This window comes from Camellia sinensis, chromosome 3 (assembly GCF_055761805.1).
Source record: "Camellia sinensis isolate YWXY chromosome 3, ASM5576180v1, whole genome shotgun sequence".
Classification (NCBI taxonomy): Eukaryota; Viridiplantae; Streptophyta; class Magnoliopsida; order Ericales; family Theaceae; genus Camellia; species Camellia sinensis.
The window spans coordinates 92576741-92596095 of record NC_138963.1 but is presented as its reverse complement, the minus strand read 5'-3'; positions in this window follow the sequence as shown (position 1 = coordinate 92596095).

Below are 19355 nucleotides of genomic sequence, written 5' to 3'. Positions count from 1 at the left end.
TGAATAGGGAGCTAAAAGACATGACTGTGAAGAGTAGCAAACAATATAGAGACTTGGCAATGGTGACTGAAAGAGTTAGTGATAAATTGAATTATGCCTTTACTTTTATTGTTCTGTTGTTGGTGGTAGTTGTCAGTCTAGTGTATTTGAAATAGTGTATGTAATGTAGGGTACAATGACTATGATTTGTATTGTAGGTTGAATGTGTTGGAACAATCTTCTGTGTAAAATAAATAAGTTGAAAAAAATCAAACAAATAAAAATAAATTACGTACCGAATTTATTTTACCGAACCGAATAAATAATTAAAAGATCAAGTCGAGTGTGTGACACTTTATCCTTAAGACAGATTCACCCCACTACAGTGCTTACGGACAAATGGCGTTTATCTCCCAGGATACAATGATCTTCACAAATTGTAGTAGCACTTCAAACAATTTGTACGGCGAACAAAACCCGTGATCTATACTCTCAAAGTATTCCCTAAAATTTAATATGAAGAATTATGCAAAGAAATAGCAAAATGGACTGCAAAAATGAATTTTTTAGATTGTTATGGGATGCCTAAGACTGCTGAAATGACTGGTATTTATAGGCAAATTAATATATCCGAACATGTGTTGTTTTTGAACCGAACAGGTGCAAAACCCTTGAACAGATGCAGTTTGAAAAACTAGACAGATCTGCTGGTAACTGCTGGACATATTTGACTATGTCTAGGCAGTTTTATAACTGTAAAATAGTTTGAACTTGTGTGGAATTCGGATCTGAAAAGAGACACAAAATTTGGACAAAAATTTGAATTCAAATTCAAATTACATTGGCACAAAATTTAAATTAATTTTTTCTGCAAGAAATTTTTTTTTTTGGAAAAAATTCAAATAAATTTTGTCCAAAAAATTAATATAAGAACTGACCCACAACCCACACCCGTGGTTCTGCTTGGCTCGGCTCGGCTCGGCTCGGTTAGACGGACGGACGGCGACGGTGGTCGCATGCACATATGTGTGGTGGTTTGAGCAAAGGTTCCATATGCCTATAACTCCTCCCTTCTACAAATTTGGAGTACCCCTTGGGGCCCAACCCAAGTTAGTACACCAAGAGCTTATATACATACACAAGCTCTCTTAAAGTTTCAATGTGAGACAAGTCTTACAAGGAAACCCACATTTAATTATTTAAATGTCCATTCCATGAACCCGAAAACGTCAAGTTGTCATTCACTCATAAATGGTTTTGACAAACCATTTTCACCGTGTGACTTGCCCTGAGGGAAGGAACACGCCACCTTTTCGGACCCACTCCAAAAGACATTTGGGGCCCACTCAAAATTGGGCTCAAAGTTGGCCCAAAACAAGCCTATAAAAACCATTATTTCTAACAATCCCCCATATGAATGGAATTTTACGAAGAGAAAATGCAACAATGTGATCTAATTACAGAGAGTACTAGAAATTGGAAATATTCTGCAAAGGATAGGTGGCTTTTGGCTTTGAACCTTCTCTTATGAGACACTGTCAGATTTACTAGCTAACCAGTGAACATGATGTCTTGAACTATTCAACCATTTGTGTAAACCAAGACAATAGAACTCACACAACATATCCCCAGACATAGTTTAGTTCTCACTATTGTGTTCATTTTGGCCCTAAACAACCTGGTCTTTCATGAGTGCTTTAAAGACATGTAGCCCTTCACAAATCTCATAGAACCAGCCCAGTTCACACTCATATAGGTGATTCTTATGAAGAGTATCCTGCCAGACTCCACCAGGTATACCTAGATATAAGAATCATTAAAAGTATTACTTAACCTAAAATGCTGCAGACATCACTATTTCATCATAGAAATGAGCAGAAGTTTAACTCCCTAGTGATCCTTATGAGTCATATACAACTCGGTTGTCCCTTTGAACCTAGATCTTGGGATCTCCAGTCAACTAGGTTGGGTTATCGTTGTAGTAACTCTTATTTAATAGGCTTAAGTCCCATTTTCCTCGATGAATTCTCAACTAGCTCTCTTGCTGACCCTTTGCTTAGTGGATCCGCTATGTTGTCTTTAGACTTCACATATTCAATGGAAATAATTCTATTAGAGAGTAGTTGTCTCACAGTTTTATGTCGACAACGAATGTGTCGCGACTTACCGTTATACATATGACTTTGTGCTCTACCAATTACTGATTGAGTATCACAATGTATGCATATAGCAGGTACTAATTTTGGCCACATTGGAATATCTTCAAGGAAGTGGCGAAGCCATTCTGTTTCTTCCCCAGCTTTATCTAAAGCGATGAATTCTAATTCCATAGTAGACCTAGCAATGCAAGTCTATTTGGAAGATTTCCAAGATACAACCGCCCCACCAAGAGTAAAGACATACCAACTAGTGGACTTTGAGTCTCTAGTATCCGATATCCAATTTGCATCACAGTATCCTTCAAGTACTGCTGGATATCTAGTATAATTTAGCCCAATATTATGAATAAAACGGAGATATCTTAAAACCTTTATAATTGTTTTCTAGTGTTCTACTCCCGGATTACTTAAATATCTACTTAGGCCTCGTTTGGGAACAGGCTAATTTAGTAACTTTTTGGCTATTTGGCTAAAAAGGTAGGTAAAAAAAATTTGTGTGTTTGGGATGACTTTTTGGCTAATTACGAAAAGATGTGCAAAAAGTAGAGAGAAAAGAGAATCTTTGACTTTTTGGTATGGGTTGTTGGCTTTTTGGCTAATTTAGTAACTTTTTGGCTAATTGGCTAAAATAGCCTCTTGCCAAACGGGGCCTTAATTTACTTACTGCATAAGCTATATCTGGGCGAGTGCAGTTCATCAAGTACATTAAGCTTCCAATAATTTGGGCATACTCTAATTAATAAATACTTTCCTGTATATTCTTAGAAAGAAACAAACTAACATCCACAGGTGTTCTAGCAATATGATCATCATCTTTGCTGAATTTGTCAAGTATTTTCTCAATGTAATGAGATTGTGACAAAGCATAACTTTCTAATATTTTGGTAATTTTCATACCGAGTATTACATCAGCAATCCTCATGTCTTTCATGTCAAAATGTTTATTTAACATTTTTCTTGGTAGTTTTAATTATTTCATTATTACTACCTACGATGAGCATATCATCCACATAAAGACATACTATAACATAACCATTGTTTGTGTTTTTAATATAAACACACTTGTCACATTCATTAATTTTGAATCTATTTGACATCATTGCTTTGTCAAATTTCTCATGCCATTGCTTTGGCACTTGTTTTAAACATATAATGATTTAACCAATTTACACATTTTCTTTTCTTTTCCTGGAACAGAAAATCCTTCTGCTTGTTCCATGTAAATTTCTTCATCTAACTCGCCATTTAAGAAAACGATTTTCACATCCATTTGATGAATTTCTAGATTGTACAAAGATGCAATAGCAATTAGCATTCTAATGGATGTTATTCTAGTAACCAGTGAGTATGTGTCAAAGCCATCAAGACCTTCTTTTTTGTCTAAAACCTTTGACCACAAGTCTTGCCTTGTATTTGTTAATTGATCCATCCGCTTTCATTTTCCTTTTGAAAATCCACTTGTACCCAAGAGGTTTACAACCTGGTGGTAAATCCACCAATTCCCAAGTGTAATTTTACAGGATGGATTCAACTTCGCTGTTTACAGCTTCTTTCCATAAAGGAGCCTCAGGACTGGATATAGTTTATTTAAAAGTTAAAGGCTCATTTTCTAACAAAAAAGTTAGAAAATATGGACCACAAAATTTTGAGGTTCTAGCACGTTTACTACGCCTAGGTTCCTCTTTCTCATTTTGATCTAATTGTTCTTGATCATGACTAGTAATGGCATCATAAGATCTTTTATTAAAACTAGTCTCTTGTCGAGTTTTATTTGGAAACACATGTTCATAGAAAGACACATTCCAAGATTCAATAATAGTATTTACATGCATTTCGGAATGTTCTGACTTATGAATAAAAAATCGATATGCACTACTATTCATGGCATAACTAATGAAAATGCAATCAACAATTTTAGAACCTATCTTAGTCTTTTTAGGACTAGGAATAGCCACTTTAGCCAAACACCCCCACACTTTTAAGTATTTGTAAGATGGTACTCTCCCATGCAAAAATTCATAAGGCGTTTGATTCATTTTTTTTCGGAGTACTTTATTAAGTATATATTTAGCAGAAAGCATTGCTTCCTCCCACAAGTTCTGAAGTAATCCAGAACTTATTAACATAGCATTCATCATTTTTTTTAAAGTCCTATTTTTTCTTTCAGCAATTCCATTTTATTGAGGTGAGTAAAGAGCGATGGTTTGATGAATTATTCCATGTTTTTTACAAAACTCACCAAAAGGTGGTTCATATTCACCACCTCTATCACTTCTAAGTTTCTTAATTTTCTTATCAAGTTGATTTTCAACTTCATTCTTATATTGAATGAAAGTTTCTAAAGCTTCATCCTTAATTCAAATTAAATAAACATAATTATATCTAGTATAGTCATCTATAAAAGTGATGAAATATTTTTTCCCACCTCTAGTTTGAATTGATTTAAAATCACAAATGTCACTATGAATTAATTCAAGTGGTTCCGTACTTCTTTCAATTGAATAAAAAGGAGTTTTGGAGAGTTTTGGATAATTTTGCCTCAACGCAAATTTCACATTTATGATTTGAATCAATGTCAAATTTAGGTAAACATTCCATATTAATTAATCTACGCAAAGATCCATAATTAACATGTCCAAGTCTACTATGCCATAAATTTGAAGACTCAAACAAGTAAGAACAAGATGTATTTTTATTAATAACAGAGGGTACAACAGTTATTACATTCATTTTGAAAAGGCCATCAGACATGTAACCTTTTCCTACATACATTCCATTTTTGGTAAGTACAAACTTGTCACTTTCAAAAACTAGCCTAAACCATTTTTACTCAACAAAGATCCGGAAACAAGGTTCTTGCGAATGTCTGGTATATGCAGCACATTGTTGAGAGTGAGTTCCTTTCCAGATGTCATCTTTAGAATAATCTTTCCTTGTCCTTCAACTTTAGAAGTCGAGGAGTTGCCTATAAAAGGTTGTTCACCGTTGTCCACTATTGAATAAGAAGTGAACATCTTTTTGTCGGTACATATATGGTGAGTAGCACCAATGTCCACCTACCATTCTTTAGGATTTCTGACAAGGTTTGTCTCGAAAATAACTACAGAAAGATTTATGTTATCAAGACCATTGGAAAGTTTGTTCACTTCGGTCATATTGGCTTGAGCAGGCTTTTTGCTTGTTCTTCTTTTGCCTTTGCATTTGCAACGACAATCTTTGACCCAATGTCCCTCTTTGTCACAAATGTAACATTTTCCATTAAACTTGTACTTCTTAGTTTCCCCTCCTTTAGATAGCATTTTCTTCTGCCATCTTTTAAAATCAGTTCCTAAGAACTTCTCTGGTTTTTCACCATGATTGACTGGTACAGTCACAATAGAAGGAAGGGTTGGCGCAGTTGCAACCACCATACCAGTACTGGTTTGAGTATTAGTTTGACCAATTTCAGTAGCCATGAATTCTAAATTATAAAACAAAATTATAATTAGAATTTTATATTACACAGAAAATTTCAACCAAAACCACATAATTAAATTCTGTTAAAATAAAAGAAACAAGAATGGTAACTTTTATTTTCAATTAATTTGAAAATAAAATAAAATTTTATTTAACCAAATTAATTCCACACAGAAAATTAAATTTTTGTAACACTTCAATAATTAAAATACTAAAACAAAATTTTAATTAAGGAACATTCAGAAATTATTTCTGAAAACTAAAATTAATTTCTGACAAACTTCACAAATAAATATTCTGAATTGTTAATGACACCAGTATATTACTACTAGTTGTCAAAGAAAATAAACAGTATATTACTACTATTTTTTTTTCCAACCAAAATATTATTTTGTAAAATCACAGAAAATAATTTCCGTAAGAAGAAGAAAGAAAAAGGAGACAAACGAAAAATTCTGTAAACAGAATAATTCGAATATGTCTTAAGATTGTTGGAACAATCTTCTGTGTAAAATAAATAAATTGAAACAAATTAAACAAATAGAAATAAATTACTTACCGAATTTATTTTACTGAACCGAGTAAATAATTAAAAGATCAAGTCGAGTGTGTGACACTCTGTTCTTAAGACAGATTCGCCCCGCTACGGTGCTTACGGACAAATGGCGTCTATCTCTTAAGATAAAATGATCTTCACAAATTGTAGTAATACTCCAAACAATTTGTACGACAAAGAAAACCTGTGATCTATACTCTCAAAGTGTTCCCTAAAATTTAATATGAAGAATTATGCAAAGAAAGAGCAAAATAGACTGCAAAAATGAATTTTTCAGATTGTTTTCAAATGCCTAAGACTGCTGAAATGGTTTGTATTTATAAGCAAATTAATCTATCCGAACAGGTGCTGTTTTTGAACTGAACAGGTGCAAAACCCTTGAACAGATGCAGTTTGAAAAACTAGACAGATCTATTGGTAACTGCTCGACAGATTTGAATCTGTCTAGGCAGTTTTATAACTGTAAAACAGTTTGAACCTATGTGGAATTCAGATCTGAAAAGAGGCACAAAATTTGAATTTGAATACATTGGCGCAAAATTTAAATTAATTTTTCCCGTAAGAATTTTTTTTTTTTTTTGGAAAAAATTCAAATAAATTTTGTCCAAAAAATTAATATAAGAACCGATTCGACCCACAACCCACACCCACACCCGCGCCTGGCATGGCTCGGCCGGCCGGACGGCGGTGGCCCCGGCGATTTGAGCCAAGGTTCCATTTGTCCATAACTCCTCCCTTCTACAAACTTGAGGTGTCGCTTGGGGCCCAACCCAAGTTAGTACACCAAGAGCTTATATATATACACAAGCTCTCTTAAAGTTTTAATGTGGGATAAGCCTTACAAGGAAACCTACATTTAATTCTTTAAATGTCCATTCCATGCACCCGAAAATGACGTCAAGTTTCCATTCACTCATAAATGGTTTTGACGAATTGTCTTCACCATGTGACTTGTCATGTGGCAAGGAACACATCACCTCTTCGGACCCATCCCAAAAGACATTTGGGGCCCACTCAAAATTGGGTTCAAAGTTGGCTCAAAATTAGCCTATAAAAACCATTATTTTCAACAGAATGTGTATGTAATGTATGGAGGACTACTACCATTTTGTTGAAGTAGTAATGAATGTAGTGGCTTTTTTTGTTTAATGATCTATGTTGTATGTACACATTTAATATTCACCTTCATTACTACAAATATACAGAGAGAGAACTTGTAAAATGTTAGCAAATTGTGAGATTAATTTTGTCAATTGCACTAAGTAGTAATTATTTGGATATGGATAGTACTATTGCTCTTATTTGAAGTTGAGATTTGAGATGGAGGTGTTTGTGTCAATTACACATCTTTTACCCATTGACACACTTGGTTGCAAGTCTTGGCCAATTACTGAAGGATGTGGATAGTACTATTGCTCTTATTTGAAGTTGAGATTTGAGAGATTTTTTTTTTTAATGTAATTAATCAAGCAACTGATTTTAATGTCTTCAACAGTGGCATACATAAATCATTTCATGATTGTGCAAGGGAATCCAAGTGCATTCATCTTAAATCATTAATAAACACATCTTAAATTCTACAAGAATCCAAGTGCATTCATCTCCAAACAAAACAAATTTGACCAACGACATGAACTACAAACAAAACAAAATAAATGGACCTGCCTAGAGACCTGCCCCAAACAAAACAAAACAAAACAAAACAAATTTAACAAAAAAATTTGACCTGCATAGTGACCTGCCCCAAGTGTTACTACAAATAGACTACAACATGAACTATAAACAAAACATTCAGCCGATTGTGAGGCACAAACAGCAACAAAACAACACAAATAGCAGCATTAGAGGCATATCTTATGCTTGAAATTTGAAGTGCCTTCCATCTCTTCGTGGCCATCCAAACCCTAAAAAAAAAAAATGAAAACCAGCAATTCAACACCAAAACAGCACCATTTCAGCACAAAAAATGACCAAAAAATAGCAGCAACATAACACAACACAACACAAATTCAGCAGTACTTTGGAGCACAAAATGACAGTAATTCACCACCAAAACAGTAGCAAAATAGCAGCAACAAGAAACATTAATTTCAACAAAAGAAATGACCAAAAAACAGCAGCAACACAGTACAAATTCAGCAGCACTTTGGAGCACAAAATAACAATAATTCACCACCAAAACAGCAGCAAAACAATAGCAATTCAGCAGCAACAAACAACATTAATTTCAGCACAAAATTCAGCAAAAACAATATCAAAACAGTAGCAAAAGTACCTTAATAGACAGTTGCCAATTATTTGTTGGACAACAATCTGTATTTGAGGCTTCAGAATCTTGAAACCCAATGTCATACCCACCTTGAAGTAGTGTCATAAATGTTAGTTGAGCACAATATACCAAATTGTTTGCCTACAATGAATTCATATTATATTAGGCTTCATAACAACATACAAATGACCATATTATACCCACCTAAAAAAAAAAAACACGAAAATAAAAACAAATTGACAAAATCTCACTCACATTATATGTGGGATATATGAATGGATGAGGAATTGAAGTACCACCCATGGCAAAAGAATAAGGAAGAGGGGGAGCAGAAGGAGGATGAAGAGGAGTAACATTTTCATGAATGTAGACATCTCCTCCAACAGATAATGGAAAAGGTCTCACTGTTGGAGCAGCAACAAGTTGTGAAGAACTCACAAATGTAGCACGGGATTTCTTTTTAAATCTTGTTTGTAATGCTAGCTCACATAGACCTTTTTATCCTCCTTTTGCCCTTACTAGTTGGATGTTTTTTCTTCAATCCTGTTGGAATTTGCACAAGATGATTGTTGTCTTTAGAACCCAGTTCCAAGCTTTGACGTTGATCATCAATACTTGCTTCTTTTTCGATACAAAAATGGGCACTTATCTTGCTTTCAACATTTGCACCTAATGTAGCGAGTTATGAACAACAAAAATCATAAATTTCTTCAGTTTCAGCAACTTTACATGCTATTTCTCTAAATGCGGTCATCAATGTCTTATACCGTAAGGCTTGTTGGAATTTGACATCTACTTGAATCTCATTCCCTAACTTGTCTTTCACAACTTCTGCTCTTGCTTGTTTGGTCCACCTCTTCATAATGTATTGTAAAGAAATCTCTTTTAGCTTCAATATTTCTCTTATAACCTTCAAACAGTGACTGCACAAAATCCCTTTCATTTCAAACTTTGTACAACTACAAGTCAAAGAGCCATCCATCTCCATATTCACTTTCCTTTCATTTTTCCCAATAGCATTAACAATTGTGTATAGGCTACAACCATCATCGTATGAAATTGCTTGTATATCTGATTCAACAGAAAGAAAATACTCATTTTGAAACTCCTCAAAAATATTTTTAGTGTACACATTACCTATTTGACTTAACATTATAAATGGCGCTCTCACCCTTGGCAACCTTTGGCATAAAGCATATCCAGCTTCTAACTCTTTGTACCGCTTCTCACAAAGTACCATTTCAAAATGCATGAAAAATTCATGTAAATTAAAATCAGAACGAATGTAATCCTTCAAAAAAGCATTAAAAGATTCACTACGTTGTGTTGTACTCATTCCCGCAGCCCATGTCGATCTAACATATGGCCAGCCCTATTTTTCTTTCACCCCAAAAGTCAACTCCAACCAATGATTATCATGAGTATCATATGTATCAAGCATTTCCCCCCACTTTATTTTGCATTCATTTTCATCCTCAATATCAAACATGAATCTGTTCAATACACCTTTCACCCCCTTATCTTGAAAGAGACAATTAACATGCCTTAATGCATTTTGAATCAAATGCCAAGTGCACAAATGGTGACTCGTGTCAGGCATGACAATGGATATGGCCTTAGCCATTGCAGCATCTTGATCGGTAAACAAAGTTTTTGGTGCATTTTTTGATATAGCCTCTAAAAACGTTTGAAATAACCATACAAATGTTTTAGCAGTCTCATCATACAACAAAGCAGCACCAAAATAACTGTTTCTCTATGATGATTAAATCTCACAAAAGATGCAAATGGCCTATTTAACTTGTAAGTAGTATCAAATGTAACTACATCGCCAAATTGGGCATAATCCATGATCATTTGTGTATCGGCCCAAAGCATATTCGTTATTTGCTCCTCATTGTCTAATTGGAAAGCACAAAAAAAAGATGAATTCTCCAAAAAAATTTGTTGAAAGTATTGCAACACATTATCTACTTCCCCATACGCTACACATTTTTGCCTTTTGGTTCTCAAGTAATTTTTTTGATCAAATTTCATAAACCCAAGAGACTGCCTTCCACTAGCTTCCCTACCCATGAGTTCAAAAGACTGCCCTAAACGAAGACCAGACTCTGAGGCTAAGTCTAACTGAATTGCTTGGATGGCTGGTATCCTTCTTTGAAATGGCAACATATGGGCATAATCAGGAGATACAAGTTCATGGTTGTGTTTTTCTTTGAAATCAATCATAACTAATTTCCCAGTACTGACATCCAATGTAACAAAAAGCCAGGCCTCACAACCAGTCCTAGTTTTAGCTCTTGGGGTTTTTGTCAATGGGTCTCGCTTGTCAACCTTCCAAAATCCCTCCTTGTTGCAAACAAAATTTCTAGAAATAATTTGTTTTGTAAACTTGTTCTTCTTACAATATTCCCTTCTTATGCTAAATCTCATTCTTCCTTCATATGCATTATAAAAATCATACGCACCTTCTTCCGAATCAAAGGTCATTCCTTCTTTTGGCTTCCAATCACAATCATTGTCAGGTTCCATATCCATATGAAAATGCAACTGAAAAGTAAAGGCAATGAAATGGGAGAAGTATCAATACAGAATAATAAAGTAAAATCAGTTGGGTTTTAGAGGTTTTGTTAGCTCAATCACTGTATTCTCAGTAATTCAAGACTGCCTTTTTTGGGGGGAATTTTTTTACCTGAATATGAACCTACACTTGATTTTAAACACTATGTATGAAAATGCATTGCTTCTAGAGTCTTTTCCTATATTTTGATATTTTTTTTTCGTTCTGTACATACAAATAATGTGCTGAAACTTAAAGAGTTTGAAAATGCAATTGAACAAGTTAGGAAGACCACATAAATATCTAGGTTATCACCTTCTGAGTGATTTTAATGCCTTTTCAAGTATACCACATTGGCTTATTTTAATTACTGCATCAATGTATATTATAGACATGTTAAAACTGATCGAAATTCTAAGTAGGATTGGCCGACCCAATTGCATCACAGTCTGCTAACGGATACAAATCTTGCTCTTAAATGGATTTCAGTGAATAATATGTTTAATTAATTGAGTAAAATAATATGAAATGAAATATCTACCATTTCCTTCTTGGCTTGTTCTGCCCAACATCATATTGGAAACTTAACGGCAAAAATATAGCCTATTTCATGTGGCATTTGATGCATTTGAGAACATCATCACTAAATAATTTATAAAATATAGCCTAGAGGAACATCAATAATATAGCTTTGAAGTGTTTTATTTATTTATTTGGAACCAATTAATAAAAACCAACAAATAATAACTGATGCTGTTTTCAGAAAATGATCTTGCACAACCACATTATAGATTACACTATATATATATATATATTCATAAATTCTATGCCAAACCAATCAAGTCCTATGTTTTTAGTCTTTTCTCTACCATTTTCATTCTCTCTCTACGTTTATTATTATTTTTATTTATTTATTATTTTTGGCCTATTAAACAATGAAAATGGCAAACCATCAAACGTAATTGCTTTGAATAGAAAACACACATCAACTACAAGTTTTACAAAATGGCAGCTTTGAACATGTCAGATTGTTTGAACATGGCAGATTATTTGGGGAAAAATGCTTTGAATATGGTAGATTGTTTGAACATGGCAGATTATTTGGGAAAAAATTTAAGGGAAAAAAATATTACCTTTAGTTTGATGAAGTGCAGCTCTAGTTCGCGGGGTCGCCGGAGCTTGGTTCGGGGTTGAAATGTTCAGAGTAAGACAAAGGGAGAGACCGGCAGCTGAAATCGCAGTTGAAACCTTCGGAGTAAGACAGCGGGAGAGAGGGAGAGACCGTCGATGTTCGCCGCCGACTTCGATTCGCCGCCGACTTCACCGATCGTCGTTAACCAAAGCTTCGAAGAGGGAGGAAAAAAGTGCTTCGAAGAGGGAGGGAAAAACTGAAGTGAATGAGAGGGAAGCAACAGCTGTGTTGAATGAAACAAATTCAATTTTTTTATTTTTTTTTATTTTAGCATATGAGCCGTAGATCTTCTTTTAAGAGACGTGGCCAAATCCTGGCCCTTTACCGGAGGAAGGGCTGGAGGATTTGGCTAGAGAGGATCTGAACTCCTGGTATATGTGGTGATGGTATATATATATATATGGATAATTTGGTCATTTTGTAAGAATTTGTATATATATGGGTAGTTTGGTCATTTTATAAGAATTTGTCTTTATGGATAAAGTATTTTTAGAGTGTGAACTTTTGGACAAAATAATTTAAAATTAAACCTTTCCACATTGAATGCCCTTATAATTTTAAAATTTATTTCTATAATTAGATGTTTCAATGACCACTTGATCCGGAGTTTCAAAAATAAAATCATTTAAAAATGAGAAAATTAGTGATTAATTCAATTTAAGAAGAGTATAAGGCATTAAGTTTAGTGAATATTTTTTATTTGGTAATAGGCCCACTTTTTATGAAATAATTTGGTGAGAAATCTTTTGGTTGATTTTGAATGACATTTTGTTTCTAATTTTACTTCTAAATTTACTGTTGACTTTTTTATTTGTTTGACTTTTTTTGACTATCTGTTCAAATTTATATCTATAGTTTAAATTTATATCTATTTGTGCAAATGTTTTTCTATCTATTCAATTTTTTTTTAACTATCTTTTCAAATTTATATGTATTTGTTCAAAAAAAATTTATCTGTTCAAAATATATATCTATCTGTTCAAATTTTTTGACTATCTATTCAATTTTTTCCTTTATCTGTTCAATTTTTTCATTTATCTATTTAAATCTATCTATTCCAATTTTATTATTTGTTCAACAACAATAACAAATCTATCTGTTGAAAATCTAACAACAACAACAAATCTATCTGTTAAAAATATATATCTCTTCTTACTATCTATCTATAACACTTTGACTAATACTATTTACGAAAATCATTCTATTATTTATTTTTGAATGCCTTAAGTTCAATCAGTTATTTTATTATATAAAATAGTTAAATTAACGGTTGAAAAAAATCATAGTTAATAAGTTTTGGGGATAAACTTCTATTTAGAAGGGGATAAATGTGACATTCTAAATATTTAATTGAATACCACGTTAATAATAATAATAATAATAATAATAATAATAATAGTAAAATAAAATATTTAATATCATGATCGCATGTGATAAAGTATAATTTAATTAGGGATTATATGTTACCAAGGAAGATATTAATATAATTATTTTAGGATATGGGCCTAAGTGAAAATAGGTATAACCTACCTGGGGGATAAGCCTTGGGTAAAGTTTTGGATAATCTTGCTAGGTGACAATTGTGGAGCTTGCCACGTGGTTATGCTTAGGGAGGTGCGTGGTACGGTTCGGGTAATTTAAGAGTAAAATTACAAATTGAATGGCGGATTGGCGAATTAACGGATTGACAAATCGTGATTTGGGCAGTTTTGGACGAATTAACGGATTGAAGAATATTCTAACTAATTATCAAATATTTACATAATATATAACACTAATTTACATAATATTTTTTTATATATATAACACAAATTAATTTTACATAATATGTTTTATATATATAACTCACTACAACATTTTCTTAGTTTAGTGACATTTGAAAGTGCCACAAAACTATTCTTCTAATGACATTTTTTGGTCTTGTGGCATTTTGAACAAGTGCCACTTCTATCGGTGCCACGGTAGATATGAGTGTCACGGTAGATACTTGCAAGTGCCACTGCACCATCATGCTGAAAACTTTCAATGACATTTTAATGTCATGGTAGATATTATTTGTGGCACTATCAAGCGGCATTAAAAAAAGAGTTAGTGACACTTGTAAGTGTCATTACACCATCAAGACTAAAACCTTTCAGTGACACTTTAATGTCATGGTAGGCACTATTCGTGACGCTATAAAGTGCCAATCATGACAATAATTCGTTGTAGAACAATTTGATCCGCTCTTGCGGAGACTCGAACCGCCAACCTTCCGCACCATACACCTTATACACCACACTCTTCCCACTACACCTCTATAGCACCACATGATTATATATGCAACATATATTATTTAGATAGTACATACATCCATATTAATATAAAAGTATATGTAGAAACATAATTATTTTATTGAACATAATTCATGTAAAATAAACTATTTACTACCAAAATTAAAAAAAGACCACTATTTTTAGTCGCCAATTCTATACTTTTGGCTACTAATTATTTTTTAGTTGCTAAAAAACTTAACTTTTGTCAACCAAAATCGGATTTGGTCGCCGAAGATGCACTTTCAGCTACCAAAGTTTTGGTCACCAAAAAATTTTATTCCTGCCTTAGGATTTTAGTTCTCCCGCGCTAAAAATGACCACTTTTGGTGACTAAACTTATTTTTTAGTCGCTAATTGTAGACTTTTGGCTACTAAAATTTTTTTTGGCACCAAAAAAGCTTTACTTTTAGCTACTAAAATTTTTTTAGTTGGTAAAACCCATATAATCAGCGACCAAACTTATTTTTAGTCGCCAATTGTAGACTTTTGGCTACTAAATTTTTTTAGTCGCCAAAAAACTTTACTTTGGGCTAGTAAAAATTTTTAATCGCCAAAAAGCTTTACTTTTGACTACTAAATTTTTTTAGTCGTCAAAAAACTTTACTTTGGGCTACTAAAAATTTTTTAGTCATTAAAACCCATATAATCAGCGACCAAACTTAGTTTTAGTTGCCAATTGTAGACTTTTAAAAATTTAGAAAATATATTTGCATTTTTTGTTTTTTCAAAAATGTCATTATAAGCTTGGAAAGTTTTTGGCTTAGTGGCATTTCTCAAAATGCTATAAAATATTTGTTTATGACACTTTTCACCTAAGTGCCATAAAAAGTAATTTGCACCTACCTAGTGTCCTGACATTTTTTTTAAAAATGTCATTGCAAATATTCATAAAAAGTTTTTGTAGTGACATTTTTGTTGTAGTGAAGTGACACTTTTTTTTAATTGAAATGCCACTAGAGCCTTGTATGTTTGTGGCTCTATGACATTTTTCTAAAAAATGCCACCAAATATTCTTTTTGTGACATTTTTTAAGAACATGCCACTAGTATGGTGTCACTAAAATATGTTTTTGTTGTAATGTTGTAACACTTGTTCATTGAAATATCATTAGAGCCTTTTATGTTTGTCGTTTTGTGACATTTTTCAAAAACGTGCCACTAAATATCATTTTTGTGGCATTTTCTAAAAATATGCCACTAGTGTAGTGCCACTAAAGTATGTTTTTGTTGTAGTTTTGTGACACTTGTTCATTGAAATGTCACTAGAGCCTTTTATGTTTATCGTTTTGTGGCATTTTTAAAAAATGTGCCACTAAATATCATTGTTTGTGACATTTTCTAAAAATATGCCACTAGTGTAGTGCCACTAAAGTATGTTTTTGTTGTAGTGACTACTGATTTGTAACAAATTTCACATTTTAAATCTTTCTCACACTCATTTTTAATTTGATATTTCATTAGAGGTTAAAAAGTATATATGTATTAATTATAGCGGTACAGAGCGGTTTGAAAGGCAGATTATAAATTTTAAAATTCAATCCGCGGTTAGCGCATAAAACAGTACGATTTGATATAAATCGGCGTGATTTAGCGAATTGACTAGTATTTTACACAACCCTAATTGTGCTTGGCACCAGGAAGCTGTAGAAGGATCCCCTATAAATTAGAGAGTTTGTGCTGGGAATGGAAGCAAGGAAAAACAAAATAAACAGCAAATGAAAAATATAGTCAGCCAGTAAATGAAGTAAGCTTCGGTGAATGAAGTAAAGGAAAACTTAAGAACCGATATTTAGGTAAATTTTATTATATTTTAAGTGATTATAAATTATTTTATGTAAATTATGTTTTGCATATTATATTAATTTTTAGGATATATTATTTGTTAAATGAATTCTATTTGCTTAAAAAAATAAAACCTATGGATATAACTGTTCATTAAATATGTTTTTGAGCAATTATTTTATAAGTACCATTACGGAGGTCTTTTGCCTTAAGACACTTAAATAACCATGGCCCTTTGAATTGTCACTTTAGTGACCCGGTCCCATATTTTGGGGAAATTAAATAACCATTGGTCCTCTGATTAGTCACTTTATGACTCTCTGTTTGTCATGAATCTATTGACTCTCTGTTCTGTTCTGTTCTGTTCTATATCGTGGGTATGATTATTTTGCTATATGATTTCTGTTATTTAAAATGATTTATTCGAACTAAACTGTTCTTTGTTTAGCCTAAATAATTATCCATGGTGATTTTTATAGCTTTATGCTCACAGTATAATATTTGTCACTCTGTCATATACTTATACCTGCTAAACACTTTTAGGTGATGAGGTTTATGGAGGGGTTCATAAGTTGGAAGTAACAAGACCAATGCGTGTGATAGGCACAAGGCACTAGGCACTTTGTAATTATAGTCTATTTTGACAATGTAAATAAATAAAAGCTCAAATGTATATGTTTTAATTAAATAAATATTTGGGTATCCTTTTATTTTACTCTGTTGTATTATTAATTTGTTATGACTTTCAGTTTTGACTCGTACATCTAACCTCTAGGTACTAGGTTTGAGTCGTGACACTATCTGTTCAAATTCAATAACTCTGGTCAGTCTTTCCTAGCCGAAAAACCACCTACTATCTATTCAAAACAAAACATATGGATCTGTAATATGTTTCATTATCAACAACAACAACACATCATCATCATCAACAATAATAACAATAACAACTACAAAAATAAAAAAAATAGAGAGAAGGATCTTGATGATTATCCATACACACAGATGATCCTTTACCAAATTTGAGCTCAAATCTTAAAAAAGAAAAAAAAAAAAAAAGATCTGAAAAAATCATGTTCATATATATATATATATATATCTATTTCTCAAATCTGATTTTGCGATGTGTATATATATATATATATATATTGGCAGGTGGCATACGCTTTACGTATGCACTTTAGATGACTGATAATAAAAACAAATAATAAAGAATTTGATATCATAATATGTATGTTACTTAAGTGATAAGTATGTTCTTAATGAAACCCAAGGTCTTAGGTTCAAAATAAATTTTTTTATTTTAGCATACATAAAGTTGCTACGTAGCATGAAGAGAAGAAGGCTTCACTAAACCAATTTAGGTCTTCACTTAATAATAGTATAGATAGATAAACACAAATCTCAAGTTGATGATGAAACATATTTAAGGATGGCTGAGATAATAAAACAAATCTATTTTTGAGCTTTGAAGATGACGATGATGACTCGTAGAGATCTGTTTTTGAGCTTTGAAGATAATGATGATGACTCATGGCACTCTTTGATTGCGCGATGGCAAAATAGAGAGGCGGTGAGAGGATTTGAGAGCTAAAACTTGAGTAAACAAATTGTGAACTTGATGAATTGAAAATCGATTGAATTGAACTATGCTAAGAAGGAGAGCGATTAAGCAACTTACTGTACATACATCCTAGGGCTTCGAAGAGACGATCTTTTCCAACGCTAACAGTATGAATGATGAGATCGAAAGAAAATGTGACATTTTGCAAAACCCTACGGTGGATGGCAGTGAGATCTACAGTCAACGAGTTTATCGGTATAACAGATCTTGAGTCGTGACTGGCGGCGAATGTTAGAGAAAAAAGGATTTGAGAGTTGATAGGCGCGACAACATCGCTATTTTGGTTGTGACAAGAGGATGGTGGACGACGACGAGATCGTTGAAGGCAGAAATTTGAGTAAGAGAGGATTTGAGACTGTTGCAGGTTGAGACAAAAAGAAGTGAGATGGTTTGGGAGTTTTGTACTATGGTGTATACTATATATAAGGGTATTTTAATCATTTTATTTTTGAATAAAGTGTTTCAACACCTATACTTTGGACAAATAAAATTAAAATTTAGACTTTTAGACCGAGTGTCCTTTAAAAATTATAATTTATTTGTTTGTTTGTTTGTTTTTATTTTTATTTTTAGGTAAATTAAAAACACACCTCCTGAGATTTACTTATATTACAAATCACCCCTTGTGATTTTAAAAATTACATTATGGTGCTAAAGTTTCTAATTTCATAACAAATAGGTCATTTTATTAATAAATTATCAAATTAATTAATATTTTTTAGGGCAAATTACCAACACTCTCTTGAGATTTGACTAAAATACAGATTCGCCAGAGGTTTGATAAATTACAAATTGTCCCATGAGGTTTATTTGTTATGCAAATATAAACCTCAGGGGGTAATTTATTATGTAAATATAAACCCCAGGGGGCGGGATATAATTTTTCAAATCTCAGGAGGAATCCATATTTTAATCAAACATCGAGGGGTGTTGGTAATTTGCCATAGTTTTAGTAATGTTAAAATTTTATTTTAATTAATAATTCAAATAATTTTATTATTGTATAGGTGAATAGTTAGAAGTTTTATTTTTTTAATTAATTTTGTTAAATAAAAATTTTGATAAAAATATATTTATCATTTTTTAAATCACAAAAAATAATCTATACTATATATTAAGCAAAAGGGGATTTTTAACCCCAAGCCTTGTGGGAGCTCCAATCTCCCAATCTAAATTTCCTGATTTTTTGATTTAAAAAAAAAATCTTAGCATTTATTAACTTCTCCAAACTCCCAAGTCTTACCCTCATAATAACACTTTAATGCATAAAGAAAAAGCATAAAAAAAATTCTTTGAAATCCAATACATATGAATTCCTTGAAAAGTCCCAACATATATGATTATTATCCCTCATAATAACATTTTAATGCATTAAGAACAAACATAAAAAAAATTTCTTGAAAAGTCCAACGCATATGATTATTATCAAAATATTAAACTTTAATATAATATAATAAAAAAAAAATT